Source organism: Procambarus clarkii, chromosome 64 (assembly GCF_040958095.1).
Source record: "Procambarus clarkii isolate CNS0578487 chromosome 64, FALCON_Pclarkii_2.0, whole genome shotgun sequence".
Taxonomy (NCBI): Eukaryota; Metazoa; Arthropoda; class Malacostraca; order Decapoda; family Cambaridae; genus Procambarus; species Procambarus clarkii.
Window position 1 is genome coordinate 17,768,407 of NC_091213.1, and position 22,620 is coordinate 17,791,026.

Here is a 22,620-nt window from a genome sequence, read left to right on the forward strand (position 1 = left end):
CTATTTCGCTGTTCACTCTCACTCTCTCTGAATCCCGTGGACTAATTGTGCTCACGTGTGTTTGTTTAATGTACGGTAACCATAGGCTTTTTACACAATAATTTGCAACTATTTGCAAAGAAACATTTCTAAAGATTATCGAAGTTTCTAATAAGTATTTTTTTTCCTAACTTACAAGTCAATCACACAGTACCTAACCTCAGTCAGAAACACTTTTCTTACTATATCTCGCAACGTCTTTTGCATATATATCCTATCTTAAATAATTAACTATTTTAATTCGTAACTGGCAACCCCCCTCCCCTCCAAAGCTTTCAAGGCCACCAAACATCATTCCTTTCCCTTAACCTCTCTCAAATTATCTCCTGCACCAATGCACAAACTAGGCGGCTTTATTGCTGAGTGGACGTCGCTCTCGACTCGTAATCCTAGCTCATTCGATCCCCCGGTGATGGTACAAACGGAAATCAGCAGAGTTTCTATCATTCTGACGTCCTCTGTTACCTAGCAGTAAATATGTATCTGGGCGTTAGACAGCTGTTACGGTCTGCTTCCTGGAAGTGTGTGTGTCAGTGTGAGTGTGGAATTTTTTTTTATTAGTTAATAATAATTGACTGATTGACAGTTGAGAGGCGGGCCGAAAGAGCAGAGCTCAACCCTCGCAACTACAACTAGGTGAACACAACTAGATAAATACTAGCCAACCTCGATCTCGTGCAATCCACTACACACGCAACCCCCCCCCCAACTCCCTAAATCACTCTACCGAAGTCATTAAAAATTTTAAACAAATCAATTAATACAACAAAAATACTAACTATAAATAAAGGATCCAAATTTGAGACATACAGCGACTCCAGCGTGGTCTAGTCGGAAGAGAACGTGTTCTCATCTGGATAGATTGGGATCGAGCCTGTCGGAACGGGTGTGTAACTGCAGGGCACAAATATTTGTGTGTCCCCTCCTGTAGCTGCCTCTGTTTCGACAGGTTCCCTGGATAGCTGGAATTGACCTGGCCCTTGGAAAGTGGGGAAGGGGTGAAATCCGTTGGGCCCACGGATGGAAACCTTGGATCCATGGACCTAGGGCAGGTCTAATCACCTGGGATTCGAACCCACGGTGGGAATAAGGGTGGAGATATGGGAAGGGGGGGGGGGGGGAAGGATGTTTCCTGGAACCAAACCTCACACAAACCAGGACACTCACACACACACCCTCACCCGAACACTCATAAGGGCACTCACACTCATAGACACCCATAGACTGTGGTAAGGGAGACCATCTGAGGGGACACAGATGGCCTCGTGGACCCACAGGTATAACCGGACACACTCGCACCCGGACAATCACAGGGGCACTCACACTCACACGGACACTCACAGGGATAAACACACACACAGACACACATCCATAGACACAAACTGTGATAAGAGAGACCATCTGAGGGGACACAGATGGCCTACTGGACCCACAGGTCAATATTTCAATATACATATATATATATATAATATATTTTTAATAAATAAATAAATATATATATATATATATATATATATATATATATATATATATATATATATATATATATATATATATATATATATATATATATATATATATATATATATATATATATGTCGTACCTAGTAGCCAGAACGCACTTCTCAGCCTACTATGCAAGGCCCGATTTGCCTAATAAGCCAAGTTTTCATGAATTAATTGTTTTTCGACTACCTAACCTACCTAACCTAACCTAACCTAACTTTTTCGGCTACCTAACCTAACCTAACCTATACAGATAGGTTAGGTTAGGTTAGGTAGGGTTGGTTAGGTTCGGTCATATATCTACGTTAATTTTAACTCCAATAAAAAAAAATTGTCCTCATACATAATGAAATGGGTAGCTTTATCATTTCATAAGAAAAAAATTAGAGAATATATATTAATTAGGGAAAACTTGGCTTATTAGGCAAATCGGGCCTTGCATAGTAGGCTGAGAAGTGCGCTCTGGCTACTAGGTACGACATATATATATATATATATATATATATATATATATATGTTTATATATATGTCGTACCTAGTAGCCAGAATGCACTTCTCAGCTTACTATGCAAGACCCGATTTGCATAAAAAGCCAAGTTTTCATGAATTAATTCTTTTTCGGCTACCTAAAATACCTAACCTAACCTAACATAACTTTCTCGGCTACCAAACCTAACCTAACCTATAAAGATAGGTTAGGTTAGGTTAGGCAGGGTTCTTTAGGTTCGGTTTAGGTTAGGTAGAAATCTACAAAATTTTAACTCCAATTAAAAAAATTGACCTCATACATTAAGAAATGGGTAGCTTTATCATTTCATAAGAAAAAAATTAGAGAAAATATATTAATTCAGGACAACTTGGCTTTTTAAGCAAATCGAGCCTTGCATAGTAGGCCGAGTACGACGTTCTGGCAACTAGGTACAACATGTATATATATATATATATATATATATATATATATATATATATATATATATGTCGTACCTAGTAGCCAGAACTCACTTCTCAGCCTACTATGCATGGCCCGATTTGCCTAATAAGCCTAGTTTTCATGAATTAATAATTTTTCGACAACCTAACCTACCTAACCTAACCTAACCTAACGTTTTCGGCTACCTAACCTAACCTAACCTATAAAGATAGGTTACGTTAGGTTAGGTAGGGTTGGTTAGGTTCGGTCATATATCTACGTTAATTTTAACTCCAATAAAAAAAAATTGACCTCATACATAATGAAATGGGTAGCTTTATCATTTCATAAGAAAAATATTAGAGAAAATATATTAATTCAGTAAAACTTGGCTTATTAGGCAAATCGGGCCTCGCATAGTAGGCTGAGAAGTGAGTTCTGGCTACTAGGTACGACATATATATATATATATATATATATATATATATATCGTACCTAGTAGCCAGAACGCACTTCTTGGCCTAGTATGCAAGGCACGATTTGCCTAATAAGCCAAGTTTTCCTGAATTTATAGATTTTTCGAATATTTTTCTTATGAAATGATAAAACTATCCATTTCATTATGTATGAGTTAAGTTCTTTTCCTTTGAGTTAAAACTAAGGTAGATATATAACCGAACCTAACCAACTCTAAAATGGTTAACATAAATTGATTGGAATATATATGTGGATGCTCGGTTAGTGTTACTGTAATTTATATAGGTAACGTTTGAATAACTTAGTTTCCCCTCATTGTCACATTTTTTGTTACTATTTCGCTGTTCACTCTCACTCTCTCTGAATCCCGTGGACTAATTGTGCTCACGTGTGTTTGTTTAATGTACGGTAACCATAGGCTTTTTACACAATAATTTGCAACTATTTGCAAAGAAACATTTCTAAAGATTATCGAAGTTTCTAATAAGTATTTTTTTTCCTAACTTACAAGTCAATCACACAGTACCTAACCTCAGTCAGAAACACTTTTCTTACTATATCTCGCAACGTCTTTTGCATATATATCCTATCTTAAATAATTAACTATTTTAATTCGTAACTGGCAACCCCCCTCCCCTCCAAAGCTTTCAAGGCCACCAAACATCATTCCTTTCCCTTAACCTCTCTCAAATTATCTCCTGCACCAATGCACAAACTAGGCGGCTTTATTGCTGAGTGGACGTCGCTCTCGACTCGTAATCCTAGCTCATTCGATCCCCCGGTGATGGTACAAACGGAAATCAGCAGAGTTTCTATCATTCTGACGTCCTCTGTTACCTAGCAGTAAATATGTATCTGGGCGTTAGACAGCTGTTACGGTCTGCTTCCTGGAAGTGTGTGTGTCAGTGTGAGTGTGGAATTTTTTTTTATTAGTTAATAATAATTGACTGATTGACAGTTGAGAGGCGGGCCGAAAGAGCAGAGCTCAACCCTCGCAACTACAACTAGGTGAACACAACTAGATAAATACTAGCCAACCACGATCTCGTGCAATCCACTACACACGCAACCCCCCCCCCAACTCCCTAAATCACTCTACCGAAGTCATTAAAAATTTTAAACAAATCAATTAATACAACAAAAATACTAACTATAAATAAAGGATCCAAATTTGAGACATACAGCGACTCCAGCGTGGTCTAGTCGGAAGAGAACGTGTTCTCATCTGGATAGATTGGGATCGAGCCTGTCGGAACGGGTGTGTAACTGCAGGGCACAAATATTTGTGTGTCCCCTCCTGTAGCTGCCTCTGTTTCGACAGGTTCCCTGGATAGCTGGAATTGACCTGGCCCTTGGAAAGTGGGGAAGGGGTGAAATCCGTTGGGCCCACGGATGGAAACCTTGGATCCATGGACCTAGGGCAGGTCTAATCACCTGGGATTCGAACCCACGGTGGGAATAAGGGTGGAGATATGGGAAGGGGGGGGGGGAAGGATGTTTCCTGGAACCAAACCTCACACAAACCAGGACACTCACACACACACCCTCACCCGAACACTCATAAGGGCACTCACACTCATAGACACCCATAGACTGTGGTAAGGGAGACCATCTGAGGGGACACAGATGGCCTCGTGGACCCACAGGTATAACCGGACACACTCGCACCCGGACAATCACAGGGGCACTCACACTCACACGGACACTCACAGGGATAAACACACACACAGACACACATCCATAGACACAAACTGTGATAAGAGAGACCATCTGAGGGGACACAGATGGCCTACTGGACCCACAGGTCAATATTTCAATATACATATATATATATATAATATATTTTTAATAAATAAATAAATATATATATATATATATATATATATATATATATATATATATATATATATATATATATATATATATGTTTATATATATGTCGTACCTAGTAGCCAGAATGCACTTCTCAGCTTACTATGCAAGACCCGATTTGCATAAAAAGCCAAGTTTTCATGAATTAATTCTTTTTCGGCTACCTAAAATACCTAACCTAACCTAACATAACTTTCTCGGCTACCAAACCTAACCTAACCTATAAAGATAGGTTAGGTTAGGTTAGGCAGGGTTCTTTAGGTTCGGTTTAGGTTAGGTAGAAATCTACAAAATTTTAACTCCAATTAAAAAAATTGACCTCATACATTAAGAAATGGGTAGCTTTATCATTTCATAAGAAAAAAATTAGAGAAAATATATTAATTCAGGACAACTTGGCTTTTTAAGCAAATCGAGCCTTGCATAGTAGGCCGAGTACGACGTTCTGGCAACTAGGTACAACATGTATATATATATATATATATATATATATATATATATATATATATATATATATATATATATATATATGTCGTACCTAGTAGCCAGAACTCACTTCTCAGCCTACTATTCAAGGCCCGATTTGCCTAATAAGCAAAGTTTTCCTGAATTAATATATTTACTATAATTTTTTTCTTATGAAATGATAAAGCAACCCTTTTCTCTATGTATGAGGTCAATTTTTTTTATTGGAGTTAAAATTAACGTAGATATATGACCGAACCTAACCAACCCTACCTAACCTAACCTAACCTATATTTATAGGTAAGGTTAGGTTAGGTAGCCAAAAAAAGCTAGGTTAGGTTAGGTTAGGTAGGTTAGGTAGACGAAAAAACATTAATTCATGAAAACTTGGCTTATTAGGCAAATCGGGCCTTGAATAGTAGGCTGAGAAGTGAGTTCTGGCTATTAGGTACGACATATATATATATATATATATATATATATATATATATATATATATATATATATATATATATATATATATATATATATATATATATATATATATATCGTACCTAGTAGCCAGAACGCACTTCTTGGCCTAGTATGCAAGGCACGATTTGCCTAATAAGCCAAGTTTTCCTGAATTTATAGATTTTTCGAATATTTTTCTTATGAAATGATAAAACTATCCATTTCATTATGTATGAGTTAAGTTCTTTTCCTTTGAGTTAAAACTAAGGTAGATATATAACCGAACCTAACCAACTCTAAAATGGTTAACATAAATTGATTGGAATATATATGTGGATGCTCGGTTAGTGTTACTGTAATTTATATAGGTAACGTTTGAATAACTTAGTTTCCCCTCATTGTCACATTTTTTGTTACTATTTCGCTGTTCACTCTCACTCTCTCTGAATCCCGTGGACTAATTGTGCTCACGTGTGTTTGTTTAATGTACGGTAACCATAGGCTTTTTACACAATAATTTGCAACTATTTGCAAAGAAACATTTCTAAAGATTATCGAAGTTTCTAATAAGTATTTTTTTTCCTAACTTACAAGTCAATCACACAGTACCTAACCTCAGTCAGAAACACTTTTCTTACTATATCTCGCAACGTCTTTTGCATATATATCCTATCTTAAATAATTAACTATTTTAATTCGTAACTGGCAACCCCCCTCCCCTCCAAAGCTTTCAAGGCCACCAAACATCATTCCTTTTCCTTAACCTCTCTCAAATTATCTCCTGCACCAATGCACAAACTAGGCGGCTTTATTGCTGAGTGGACGTCGCTCTCGACTCGTAATCCTAGCTCATTCGATCCCCCGGTGATGGTACAAACGGAAATCAGCAGAGTTTCTATCATTCTGACGTCCTCTGTTACCTAGCAGTAAATATGTATCTGGGCGTTAGACAGCTGTTACGGTCTGCTTCCTGGAAGTGTGTGTGTCAGTGTGAGTGTGGAATTTTTTTTTATTAGTTAATAATAATTGACTGATTGACAGTTGAGAGGCGGGCCGAAAGAGCAGAGCTCAACCCTCGCAACTACAACTAGGTGAACACAACTAGATAAATACTAGCCAACCACGATCTCGTGCAATCCACTACACACGCAACCCCCCCCCCAACTCCCTAAATCACTCTACCGAAGTCATTAAAAATTTTAAACAAATCAATTAATACAACAAAAATACTAACTATAAATAAAGGATCCAAATTTGAGACATACAGCGACTCCAGCGTGGTCTAGTCGGAAGAGAACGTGTTCTCATCTGGATAGATTGGGATCGAGCCTGTCGGAACGGGTGTGTAACTGCAGGGCACAAATATTTGTGTGTCCCCTCCTGTAGCTGCCTCTGTTTCGACAGGTTCCCTGGATAGCTGGAATTGACCTGGCCCTTGGAAAGTGGGGAAGGGGTGAAATCCGTTGGGCCCACGGATGGAAACCTTGGATCCATGGACCTAGGGCAGGTCTAATCACCTGGGATTCGAACCCACGGTGGGAATAAGGGTGGAGATATGGGAAGGGGGGGGGGGGAAGGATGTTTCCTGGAACCAAACCTCACACAAACCAGGACACTCACACACACACCCTCACCCGAACACTCATAAGGGCACTCACACTCATAGACACCCATAGACTGTGGTAAGGGAGACCATCTGAGGGGACACAGATGGCCTCGTGGACCCACAGGTATAACCGGACACACTCGCACCCGGACAATCACAGGGGCACTCACACTCACACGGACACTCACAGGGATAAACACACACACAGACACACATCCATAGACACAAACTGTGATAAGAGAGACCATCTGAGGGGACACAGATGGCCTACTGGACCCACAGGTCAATATTTCAATATACATATATATATATATAATATATTTTTAATAAATAAATAAATATATATATATATATATATATATATATATATATATATATATATATATATATATATATATATATATATATATGTTTATATATATGTCGTACCTAGTAGCCAGAATGCACTTCTCAGCTTACTATGCAAGACCCGATTTGCATAAAAAGCCAAGTTTTCATGAATTAATTCTTTTTCGGCTACCTAAAATACCTAACCTAACCTAACATAACTTTCTCGGCTACCAAACCTAACCTAACCTATAAAGATAGGTTAGGTTAGGTTAGGCAGGGTTCTTTAGGTTCGGTTTAGGTTAGGTAGAAATCTACAAAATTTTAACTCCAATTAAAAAAATTGACCTCATACATTAAGAAATGGGTAGCTTTATCATTTCATAAGAAAAAAATTAGAGAAAATATATTAATTCAGGACAACTTGGCTTTTTAAGCAAATCGAGCCTTGCATAGTAGGCCGAGTACGACGTTCTGGCAACTAGGTACAACATGTATATATATATATATATATATATATATATATATATATATGTCGTACCTAGTAGCCAGAACGAACTTCTCAGCCTACTTTGCAAGGCCCGATTTGCCTAATAAGTCAAGTTTTCATGAATTAATGTTTTTTCGACGACCTAACCTACCTAACCTAACCTAACCTACCTTTTTCGGTTACCTAACCCAACCTAACCTATAAAGATAGGTTAGGTTAGGTTAGGTAGGGTTGGTTAGGTTCGGTCATATATCTACGTTAATTTTAACTACAATAAAATAAAGTGGACCTCATACATAATGAAATGGGTAGCTTTATCATTTCATAAGAAAAAAATTAGAGAAAATATATTAATTCAGGAAAACTTGGCTTATTAGGCAAATCAGGCCTTGCATAGTAGGCTAAGAAGTGCGTTCTGGCTACTAGGTACGACATATATATATATATATATATATATATATATGTCGTACCTAGTAGCCAGAACTCACTTCTCAGCCTACTATTCAAGGCCCGATTTGCCTAATAAGCAAAGTTTTCCTGAATTAATATATTTACTATAATTTTTTTCTTATGAAATGATAAAGCAACCCTTTTCTCTATGTATGAGGTCAATTTTTTTTATTGGAGTTAAAATTAACGTAGATATATGACCGAACCTAACCAACCCTACCTAACCTAACCTAACCTATATTTATAGGTAAGGTTAGGTTAGGTAGCCAAAAAAAGCTAGGTTAGGTTAGGTTAGGTAGGTTAGGTAGACGAAAAAACATTAATTCATGAAAACTTGGCTTATTAGGCAAATCGGGCCTTGAATAGTAGGCTGAGAAGTGAGTTCTGGCTATTAGGTACGACATATATATATATATATATATATATATATATATATATATATATATATATATATATATATATATATATATATATATATATATATATATATATATATATATCGTACCTAGTAGCCAGAACGCACTTCTTGGCCTAGTATGCAAGGCACGATTTGCCTAATAAGCCAAGTTTTCCTGAATTTATAGATTTTTCGAATATTTTTCTTATGAAATGATAAAACTATCCATTTCATTATGTATGAGTTAAGTTCTTTTCCTTTGCGTTAAAACTAAGGTAGATATATAACCGAACCTAACCAACTCTAAAATGGTTAACATAAATTGATTGGAATATATATGTGGATGCTCGGTTAGTGTTACTGTAATTTATATAGGTAACGTTTGAATAACTTAGTTTCCCCTCATTGTCACATTTTTTGTTACTATTTCGCTGTTCACTCTCACTCTCTCTGAATCCCGTGGACTAATTGTGCTCACGTGTGTTTGTTTAATGTACGGTAACCATAGGCTTTTTACACAATAATTTGCAACTATTTGCAAAGAAACATTTCTAAAGATTATCGAAGTTTCTAATAAGTATTTTTTTTCCTAACTTACAAGTCAATCACACAGTACCTAACCTCAGTCAGAAACACTTTTCTTACTATATCTCGCAACGTCTTTTGCATATATATCCTATCTTAAATAATTAACTATTTTAATTCGTAACTGGCAACCCCCCTCCCCTCCAAAGCTTTCAAGGCCACCAAACATCATTCCTTTCCCTTAACCTCTCTCAAATTATCTCCTGCACCAATGCACAAACTAGGCGGCTTTATTGCTGAGTGGACGTCGCTCTCGACTCGTAATCCTAGCTCATTCGATCCCCCGGTGATGGTACAAACGGAAATCAGCAGAGTTTCTATCATTCTGACGTCCTCTGTTACCTAGCAGTAAATATGTATCTGGGCGTTAGACAGCTGTTACGGTCTGCTTCCTGGAAGTGTGTGTGTCAGTGTGAGTGTGGAATTTTTTTTTATTAGTTAATAATAATTGACTGATTGACAGTTGAGAGGCGGGCCGAAAGAGCAGAGCTCAACCCTCGCAACTACAACTAGGTGAACACAACTAGATAAATACTAGCCAACCACGATCTCGTGCAATCCACTACACACGCAACCCCCCCCCCCCAACTCCCTAAATCACTCTACCGAAGTCATTAAAAATTTTAAACAAATCAATTAATACAACAAAAATACTAACTATAAATAAAGGATCCAAATTTGAGACATACAGCGACTCCAGCGTGGTCTAGTCGGAAGAGAACGTGTTCTCATCTGGATAGATTGGGATCGAGCCTGTCGGAACGGGTGTGTAACTGCAGGGCACAAATATTTGTGTGTCCCCTCCTGTAGCTGCCTCTGTTTCGACAGGTTCCCTGGATAGCTGGAATTGACCTGGCCCTTGGAAAGTGGGGAAGGGGTGAAATCCGTTGGGCCCACGGATGGAAACCTTGGATCCATGGACCTAGGGCAGGTCTAATCACCTGGGATTCGAACCCACGGTGGGAATAAGGGTGGAGATATGGGAAGGGGGGGGGGGAAGGATGTTTCCTGGAACCAAACCTCACACAAACCAGGACACTCACACACACACCCTCACCCGAACACTCATAAGGGCACTCACACTCATAGACACCCATAGACTGTGGTAAGGGAGACCATCTGAGGGGACACAGATGGCCTCGTGGACCCACAGGTATAACCGGACACACTCGCACCCGGACAATCACAGGGGCACTCACACTCACACGGACACTCACAGGGATAAACACACACACAGACACACATCCATAGACACAAACTGTGATAAGAGAGACCATCTGAGGGGACACAGATGGCCTACTGGACCCACAGGTCAATATTTCAATATACATATATATATATATAATATATTTTTAATAAATAAATAAATATATATATATATATATATATATATATATATATATATATATATATATATATATATATATATATATATATATATATATGTTTATATATATGTCGTACCTAGTAGCCAGAATGCACTTCTCAGCTTACTATGCAAGACCCGATTTGCATAAAAAGCCAAGTTTTCATGAATTAATTCTTTTTCGGCTACCTAAAATACCTAACCTAACCTAACATAACTTTCTCGGCTACCAAACCTAACCTAACCTATAAAGATAGGTTAGGTTAGGTTAGGCAGGGTTCTTTAGGTTCGGTTTAGGTTAGGTAGAAATCTACAAAATTTTAACTCCAATTAAAAAAATTGACCTCATACATTAAGAAATGGGTAGCTTTATCATTTCATAAGAAAAAAATTAGAGAAAATATATTAATTCAGGACAACTTGGCTTTTTAAGCAAATCGAGCCTTGCATAGTAGGCCGAGTACGACGTTCTGGCAACTAGGTACAACATGTATATATATATATATATATATATATATATATATATATATATATATATATATATATATATATGTCGTACCTAGTAGCCAGAACTCACTTCTCAGCCTACTATTCAAGGCCCGATTTGCCTAATAAGCAAAGTTTTCCTGAATTAATATATTTACTATAATTTTTTTCTTATGAAATGATAAAGCAACCCTTTTCTCTATGTATGAGGTCAATTTTTTTTATTGGAGTTAAAATTAACGTAGATATATGACCGAACCTAACCAACCCTACCTAACCTAACCTAACCTATATTTATAGGTAAGGTTAGGTTAGGTAGCCAAAAAAAGCTAGGTTAGGTTAGGTTAGGTAGGTTAGGTAGACGAAAAAACATTAATTCATGAAAACTTGGCTTATTAGGCAAATCGGGCCTTGAATAGTAGGCTGAGAAGTGAGTTCTGGCTATTAGGTACGACATATATATATATATATATATATATATATATATATATATATATATATATATATATATATATATATATATATATATATATATATATCGTACCTAGTAGCCAGAACGCACTTCTTGGCCTAGTATGCAAGGCACGATTTGCCTAATAAGCCAAGTTTTCCTGAATTTATAGATTTTTCGAATATTTTTCTTATGAAATGATAAAACTATCCATTTCATTATGTATGAGTTAAGTTCTTTTCCTTTGCGTTAAAACTAAGGTAGATATATAACCGAACCTAACCAACTCTAAAATGGTTAACATAAATTGATTGGAATATATATGTGGATGCTCGGTTAGTGTTACTGTAATTTATATAGGTAACGTTTGAATAACTTAGTTTCCCCTCATTGTCACATTTTTTGTTACTATTTCGCTGTTCACTCTCACTCTCTCTGAATCCCGTGGACTAATTGTGCTCACGTGTGTTTGTTTAATGTACGGTAACCATAGGCTTTTTACACAATAATTTGCAACTATTTGCAAAGAAACATTTCTAAAGATTATCGAAGTTTCTAATAAGTATTTTTTTTCCTAACTTACAAGTCAATCACACAGTACCTAACCTCAGTCAGAAACACTTTTCTTACTATATCTCGCAACGTCTTTTGCATATATATCCTATCTTAAATAATTAACTATTTTAATTCGTAACTGGCAACCCCCCTCCCCTCCAAAGCTTTCAAGGCCACCAAACATCATTCCTTTCCCTTAACCTCTCTCAAATTATCTCCTGCACCAATGCACAAACTAGGCGGCTTTATTGCTGAGTGGACGTCGCTCTCGACTCGTAATCCTAGCTCATTCGATCCCCCGGTGATGGTACAAACGGAAATCAGCAGAGTTTCTATCATTCTGACGTCCTCTGTTACCTAGCAGTAAATATGTATCTGGGCGTTAGACAGCTGTTACGGTCTGCTTCCTGGAAGTGTGTGTGTCAGTGTGAGTGTGGAATTTTTTTTTATTAGTTAATAATAATTGACTGATTGACAGTTGAGAGGCGGGCCGAAAGAGCAGAGCTCAACCCTCGCAACTACAACTAGGTGAACACAACTAGATAAATACTAGCCAACCACGATCTCGTGCAATCCACTACACACGCAACCCCCCCCCCAACTCCCTAAATCACTCTACCGAAGTCATTAAAAATTTTAAACAAATCAATTAATACAACAAAAATACTAACTATAAATAAAGGATCCAAATTTGAGACATACAGCGACTCCAGCGTGGTCTAGTCGGAAGAGAACGTGTTCTCATCTGGATAGATTGGGATCGAGCCTGTCGGAACGGGTGTGTAACTGCAGGGCACAAATATTTGTGTGTCCCCTCCTGTAGCTGCCTCTGTTTCGACAGGTTCCCTGGATAGCTGGAATTGACCTGGCCCTTGGAAAGTGGGGAAGGGGTGAAATCCGTTGGGCCCACGGATGGAAACCTTGGATCCATGGACCTAGGGCAGGTCTAATCACCTGGGATTCGAACCCACGGTGGGAATAAGGGTGGAGATATGGGAAGGGGGGGGGGGGAAGGATGTTTCCTGGAACCAAACCTCACACAAACCAGGACACTCACACACACACCCTCACCCGAACACTCATAAGGGCACTCACACTCATAGACACCCATAGACTGTGGTAAGGGAGACCATCTGAGGGGACACAGATGGCCTCGTGGACCCACAGGTATAACCGGACACACTCGCACCCGGACAATCACAGGGGCACTCACACTCACACGGACACTCACAGGGATAAACACACACACAGACACACATCCATAGACACAAACTGTGATAAGAGAGACCATCTGAGGGGACACAGATGGCCTACTGGACCCACAGGTCAATATTTCAATATACATATATATATATATAATATATTTTTAATAAATAAATAAATATATATATATATATATATATATATATATATATATATATATATATATATATATATATATATATATATATATATATATGTCGTACCTAGTAGCCAGAACGCACTTCTCAGCCTACTATGCAAGGCCCGATTTGCCTAATAAGCCAAGTTTTCATGAATTAATTGTTTTTCGACTACCTAACCTACCTAACCTAACCTAACCTAACTTTTTCGGCTACCTAACCTAACCTAACCTATACAGATAGGTTAGGTTAGGTTAGGTAGGGTTGGTTAGGTTCGGTCATATATCTACGTTAATTTTAACTCCAATAAAAAAAAATTGTCCTCATACATAATGAAATGGGTAGCTTTATCATTTCATAAGAAAAAAATTAGAGAATATATATTAATTAAGGAAAACTTGGCTTATTAGGCAAATCGGGCCTTGCATAGTAGGCTGAGAAGTGCGCTCTGGCTACTAGGTACGACATATATATATATATATATATATATATATATGTTTATATATATGTCGTACCTAGTAGCCAGAATGCACTTCTCAGCTTACTATGCAAGACCCGATTTGCATAAAAAGCCAAGTTTTCATGAATTAATTCTTTTTCGGCTACCTAAAATACCTAACCTAACCTAACATAACTTTCTCGGCTACCAAACCTAACCTAACCTATAAAGATAGGTTAGGTTAGGTTAGGCAGGGTTCTTTAGGTTCGGTTTAGGTTAGGTAGAAATCTACAAAATTTTAACTCCAATTAAAAAAATTGACCTCATACATTAAGAAATGGGTAGCTTTATCATTTCATAAGAAAAAAATTAGAGAAAATATATTAATTCAGGACAACTTGGCTTTTTAAGCAAATCGAGAATTTCATAGTAGGCCGAGTACGACGTTCTGGCAACTAGGTACAACATGTATATATATATATATATATATATATATATATATATATATATATATATATATATATATATATATATATATATATATATATATATATATATATATATATATATATATATATATATATATATATATGTCGTACCTAGTAGCCAGAACTCACTTCTCAGCCTACTATTCAAGGCCCGATTTGCCTAATAAGCAAAGTTTTCCTGAATTAATATATTTACTATAATTTTTTTCTTATGAAATGATAAAGCAACCCTTTTCTCTATGTATGAGGTCAATTTTTTTTATTGGAGTTAAAATTAACGTAGATATATGACCGAACCTAACCAACCCTACCTAACCTAACCTAACCTATATTTATAGGTAAGGTTAGGTTAGGTAGCCAAAAAAAGCTAGGTTAGGTTAGGTTAGGTAGGTTAGGTAGACGAAAAAACATTAATTCATGAAAACTTGGCTTATTAGGCAAATCGGGCCTTGAATAGTAGGCTGAGAAGTGAGTTCTGGCTATTAGGTACGACATATATATATATATATATATATATATATATATATATATATATATATATATATATATATATATATATATATATATATATATCGTACCTAGTAGCCAGAACGCACTTCTTGGCCTAGTATGCAAGGCACGATTTGCCTAATAAGCCAAGTTTTCCTGAATTTATAGATTTTTCGAATATTTTTCTTATGAAATGATAAAACTATCCATTTCATTATGTATGAGTTAAGTTCTTTTCCTTTGAGTTAAAACTAAGGTAGATATATAACCGAACCTAACCAACTCTAAAATGGTTAACATAAATTGATTGGAATATATATGTGGATGCTCGGTTAGTGTTACTGTAATTTATATAGGTAACGTTTGAATAACTTAGTTTCCCCTCATTGTCACATTTTTTGTTACTATTTCGCTGTTCACTCTCACTCTCTCTGAATCCCGTGGACTAATTGTGCTCACGTGTGTTTGTTTAATGTACGGTAACCATAGGCTTTTTACACAATAATTTGCAACTATTTGCAAAGAAACATTTCTAAAGATTATCGAAGTTTCTAATAAGTATTTTTTTTCCTAACTTACAAGTCAATCACACAGTACCTAACCTCAGTCAGAAACACTTTTCTTACTATATCTCGCAACGTCTTTTGCATATATATCCTATCTTAAATAATTAACTATTTTAATTCGTAGCTGGCAACCCCCCTCCCCTCCAAAGCTTTCAAGGCCACCAAACATCATTCCTTTCCCTTAACCTCTCTCAAATTATCTCCTGCACCAATGCACAAACTAGGCGGCTTTATTGCTGAGTGGACGTCGCTCTCGACTCGTAATCCTAGCTCATTCGATCCCCCGGTGATGGTACAAACGGAAATCAGCAGAGTTTCTATCATTCTGACGTCCTCTGTTACCTAGCAGTAAATATGTATCTGGGCGTTAGACAGCTGTTACGGTCTGCTTCCTGGAAGTGTGTGTGTCAGTGTGAGTGTGGAATTTTTTTTTATTAGTTAATAATAATTGACTGATTGACAGTTGAGAGGCGGGCCGAAAGAGCAGAGCTCAACCCTCGCAACTACAACTAGGTGAACACAACTAGATAAATACTAGCCAACCACGATCTCGTGCAATCCACTACACACGCAACCCCCCCCCCCAACTCCCTAAATCACTCTACCGAAGTCATTAAAAATTTTAAACAAATCAATTAATACAACAAAAATACTAACTATAAATAAAGGATCCAAATTTGAGACATACAGCGACTCCAGCGTGGTCTAGTCGGAAGAGAACGTGTTCTCATCTGGATAGATTGGGATCGAGCCTGTCGGAACGGGTGTGTAACTGCAGGGCACAAATATTTGTGTGTCCCCTCCTGTAGCTGCCTCTGTTTCGACAGGTTCCCTGGATAGCTGGAATTGACCTGGCCCTTGGAAAGTGGGGAAGGGGTGAAATCCGTTGGGCCCACGGATGGAAACCTTGGATCCATGGACCTAGGGCAGGTCTAATCACCTGGGATTCGAACCCACGGTGGGAATAAGGGTGGAGATATGGGAAGGGGGGGGGGGGAAGGATGTTTCCTGGAACCAAACCTCACACAAACCAGGACACTCACACACACACCCTCACCCGAACACTCATAAGGGCACTCACACTCATAGACACCCATAGACTGTGGTAAGGGAGACCATCTGAGGGGACACAGATGGCCTCGTGGACCCACAGGTATAACCGGACACACTCGCACCCGGACAATCACAGGGGCACTCACACTCACACGGACACTCACAGGGATAAACACACACACAGACACACATCCATAGACACAAACTGTGATAAGAGAGACCATCTGAGGGGACACAGATGGCCTACTGGACCCACAGGTCAATATTTCAATATACATATATATATATATAATATATTTTTAATAAATAAATAATATATATATATATATATATATATATATATATATATATATATATATATATATATATATATATATATATATATATATATATATATATATATGTCGTACCTAGTAGCCAGAACGCACTTCTCAGCCTACTATGCAAGGCCCGATTTGCCTAATAAGCCAAGTTTTCATGAATTAATTGTTTTTCGACTACCTAACCTACCTAACCTAACCTAACCTAACTTTTTCGGCTACCTAACCTAACCTAACCTATACAGATAGGTTAGGTTAGGTTAGGTAGGGTTGGTTAGGTTCGGTCATATATCTACGTTAATTTTAACTCCAATAAAAAAAAATTGTCCTCATACATAATGAAATGGGTAGCTTTATCATTTCATAAGAAAAAAATTAGAGAATATATATTAATTAAGGAAAACTTGGCTTATTAGGCAAATCGGGCCTTGCATAGTAGGCTGAGAAGTGCGCTCTGGCTACTAGGTACGACATATATATATATATATATATATATATATATATGTTTATATATATGTCGTACCTAGTAGCCAGAATGCACTTCTCAGCTTACTATGCAAGACCCGATTTGCATAAAAAGCCAAGTTTTCATGAATTAATTCTTTTTCGGCTACCTAAAATACCTAACCTAACCTAACATAACTTTCTCGGCTACCAAACCTAACCTAACCTATAAAGATAGGTTAGGTTAGGTTAGGCAGGGTTCTTTAGGTTCGGTTTAGGTTAGGTAGAAATCTACAAAATTTTAACTCCAATTAAAAAAATTGACCTCATACATTAAGAAATGGGTAGCTTTATCATTTCATAAGAAAAAAATTAGAGAAAATATATTAATTCAGGACAACTTGGCTTTTTAAGCAAATCGAGAATTTCATAGTAGGCCGAGTACGACGTTCTGGCAACTAGGTACAACATGTATATATATATATATATATATATATATATATATATATATATATATATATATATATATATATGTCGTACCTAGTAGCCAGAACTCACTTCTCAGCCTACTATTCAAGGCCCGATTTGCCTAATAAGCAAAGTTTTCCTGAATTAATATATTTACTATAATTTTTTTCTTATGAAATGATAAAGCAACCCTTTTCTCTATGTATGAGGTCAATTTTTTTTATTGGAGTTAAAATTAACGTAGATATATGACCGAACCTAACCAACCCTACCTAACCTAACCTAACCTATATTTATAGGTAAGGTTAGGTTAGGTAGCCAAAAAAAGCTAGGTTAGGTTAGGTTAGGTAGGTTAGGTAGACGAAAAAACATTAATTCATGAAAACTTGGCTTATTAGGCAAATCGGGCCTTGAATAGTAGGCTGAGAAGTGAGTTCTGGCTATTAGGTACGACATATATATATATATATATATATATATATATATATATATATGTCGTACCTAGTAGCCAGAATGCACTTCTCGGCCGACTATGCAAGGCCCGATTTGACTAATAAGCCAAGTTTTCCTGAATTAATATATTTTCTCTATTTTTTTTCTGATGAAATGATAAAGCTACCCATTTCATTATGTATGAGGTCAATTTTTTTTTTTTGGAGTTAAAATTAACGTAGATATATGACCGAACCTAACCAACCCTACCTAACCTAACCTAACCTATCTCTATAGGTTAGGTTAGGTTATGTAGCCGAAAAAGTTAGGTTAGGTTAGGTTAGGTAGGTTAGGTAGTCGAAAGACAATTAATTCATGAAAACTTGGCTTATTAGGCAAATTTGGCCTTGCATAGTAGGTTGAGAAGTGCGTTCTGGCTACTAGGTACGACATATATATATATATATATATATATATATATATATGTCGTACCTAGTAGCCAGAACTCACTTCTCAGCCTACTATTCAAGGCCCGATTTGCCTAATAAGCCAAGTTTTCCTGAATTAATATATTTACTATAATGTTTTTCTTATGAAATGATAAAGCAACCCTTTTCTCTATGTATGAGGTCAATTTTTTTTTATTGGAGTTAAAATTAACGTAGATATATGACCGAACCTAACCAACCCTACCTAACCTAACCTAACCTATATTTATAGGTAAGGTTAGGTTAGGTAGCCAAAAAAAGCTAGGTTAGGTTAGGTTAGGTAGGTTAGGTAGACGAAAAAACATTAATTCATGAAAACTTGGCTTATTAGGCAAATCGGGCCTTGAATAGTAGGCTGAAAAGTGCGTTCTGGCTATTAGGTACGACATATATATATATATATATATATCGTACCTAGTAGCCAGAACGCACTTCTTGGCCTAGTATGCAAGGCACGATTTGCCTAATAAGCCAAGTTTTCCTGAATTTATAGATTTTTCGAATATTTTTCTTATGAAATGATAAAACTATCCATTTCATTATGTATGAGTTAAGTTCTTTTCCTTTGCGTTAAAACTAAGGTAGATATATAACCGAACCTAACCAACTCTAAAATGGTTAACATAAATTGATTGGAATATATATGTGGATGCTCGGTTAGTGTTACTGTAATTTATATAGGTAACGTTTGAATAACTTAGTTTCCCCTCATTGTCACATTTTTTGTTACTATTTCGCTGTTCACTCTCACTCTCTCTGAATCCCGTGGACTAATTGTGCTCACGTGTGTTTGTTTAATGTACGGTAACCATAGGCTTTTTACACAATAATTTGCAACTATTTGCAAAGAAACATTTCTAAAGATTATCGAAGTTTCTAATAAGTATTTTTTTTCCTAACTTACAAGTCAATCACACAGTACCTAACCTCAGTCAGAAACACTTTTCTTACTATATCTCGCAACGTCTTTTGCATATATATCCTATCTTAAATAATTAACTATTTTAATTCGTAACTGGCAACCCCCCTCCCCTCCAAAGCTTTCAAGGCCACCAAACATCATTCCTTTCCCTTAACCTCTCTCAAATTATCTCCTGCACCAATGCACAAACTAGGCGGCTTTATTGCTGAGTGGACGTCGCTCTCGACTCGTAATCCTAGCTCATTCGATCCCCCGGTGATGGTACAAACGGAAATCAGCAGAGTTTCTATCATTCTGACGTCCTCTGTTACCTAGCAGTAAATATGTATCTGGGCGTTAGACAGCTGTTACGGTCTGCTTCCTGGAAGTGTGTGTGTCAGTGTGAGTGTGGAATTTTTTTTTATTAGTTAATAATAATTGACTGATTGACAGTTGAGAGGCGGGCCGAAAGAGCAGAGCTCAACCCTCGCAACTACAACTAGGTGAACACAACTAGATAAATACTAGCCAACCACGATCTCGTGCAATCCACTACACACGCAACCCCCCCCCCAACTCCCTAAATCACTCTACCGAAGTCATTAAAAATTTTAAACAAATCAATTAATACAACAAAAATACTAACTATAAATAAAGGATCCAAATTTGAGACATACAGCGACTCCAGCGTGGTCTAGTCGGAAGAGAACGTGTTCTCATCTGGATAGATTGGGATCGAGCCTGTCGGAACGGGTGTGTAACTGCAGGGCACAAATATTTGTGTGTCCCCTCCTGTAGCTGCCTCTGTTTCGACAGGTTCCCTGGATAGCTGGAATTGACCTGGCCCTTGGAAAGTGGGGAAGGGGTGAAATCCGTTGGGCCCACGGATGGAAACCTTGGATCCATGGACCTAGGGCAGGTCTAATCACCTGGGATTCGAACCCACGGTGGGAATAAGGGTGGAGATATGGGAAGGGGGGGGGGGGGAAGGATGTTTCCTGGAACCAAACCTCACACAAACCAGGACACTCACACACACACCCTCACCCGAACACTCATAAGGGCACTCACACTCATAGACACCCATAGACTGTGGTAAGGGAGACCATCTGAGGGGACACAGATGGCCTCGTGGACCCACAGGTATAACCGGACACACTCGCACCCGGACAATCACAGGGGCACTCACACTCACACGGACACTCACAGGGATAAACACACACACAGACACACATCCATAGACACAAACTGTGATAAGAGAGACCATCTGAGGGGACACAGATGGCCTACTGGACCCACAGGTCAATATTTCAATATACATATATATATATATAATATATTTTTAATAAATAAATAAATATATATATATATATATATATATATATATATATATATATATATATATATATATATATATATATATATATATATATATATATGTCGTACCTAGTAGCCAGAACGCACTTCTCAGCCTACTATGCAAGGCCCGATTTGCCTAATAAGCCAAGTTTTCATGAATTAATTGTTTTTCGACTACCTAACCTACCTAACCTAACCTAACCTAACTTTTTCGGCTACCTAACCTAACCTAACCTATACAGATAGGTTAGGTTAGGTTAGGTAGGGTTGGTTAGGTTCGGTCATATATCTACGTTAATTTTAACTCCAATAAAAAAAAATTGTCCTCATACATAATGAAATGGGTAGCTTTATCATTTCATAAGAAAAAAATTAGAGAATATATATTAATTAAGGAAAACTTGGCTTATTAGGCAAATCGGGCCTTGCATAGTAGGCTGAGAAGTGCGCTCTGGCTACTAGGTACGACATATATATATATATATATATATATATATATATATGTTTATATATATGTCGTACCTAGTAGCCAGAATGCACTTCTCAGCTTACTATGCAAGACCCGATTTGCATAAAAAGCCAAGTTTTCATGAATTAATTCTTTTTCGGCTACCTAAAATACCTAACCTAACCTAACATAACTTTCTCGGCTACCAAACCTAACCTAACCTATAAAGATAGGTTAGGTTAGGTTAGGCAGGGTTCTTTAGGTTCGGTTTAGGTTAGGTAGAAATCTACAAAATTTTAACTCCAATTAAAAAAATTGACCTCATACATTAAGAAATGGGTAGCTTTATCATTTCATAAGAAAAAAATTAGAGAAAATATATTAATTCAGGACAACTTGGCTTTTTAAGCAAATCGAGAATTTCATAGTAGGCCGAGTACGACGTTCTGGCAACTAGGTACAACATGTATATATATATATATATATATATATATATATATATATATATATATATATATATATATATATATATATATATATATATATATATATATATATACGTCGTACCTAGTAGCCAGAACTCACTTCTCAGCCTACTATTCAAGGCCCGATTTGCCTAATAAGCAAAGTTTTCCTGAATTAATATATTTACTATAATTTTTTTCTTATGAAATGATAAAGCAACCCTTTTCTCTATGTATGAGGTCAATTTTTTTTATTGGAGTTAAAATTAACGTAGATATATGACCGAACCTAACCAACCCTACCTAACCTAACCTAACCTATATTTATAGGTAAGGTTAGGTTAGGTAGCCAAAAAAAGCTAGGTTAGGTTAGGTTAGGTAGGTTAGGTAGACGAAAAAACATTAATTCATGAAAACTTGGCTTATTAGGCAAATCGGGCCTTG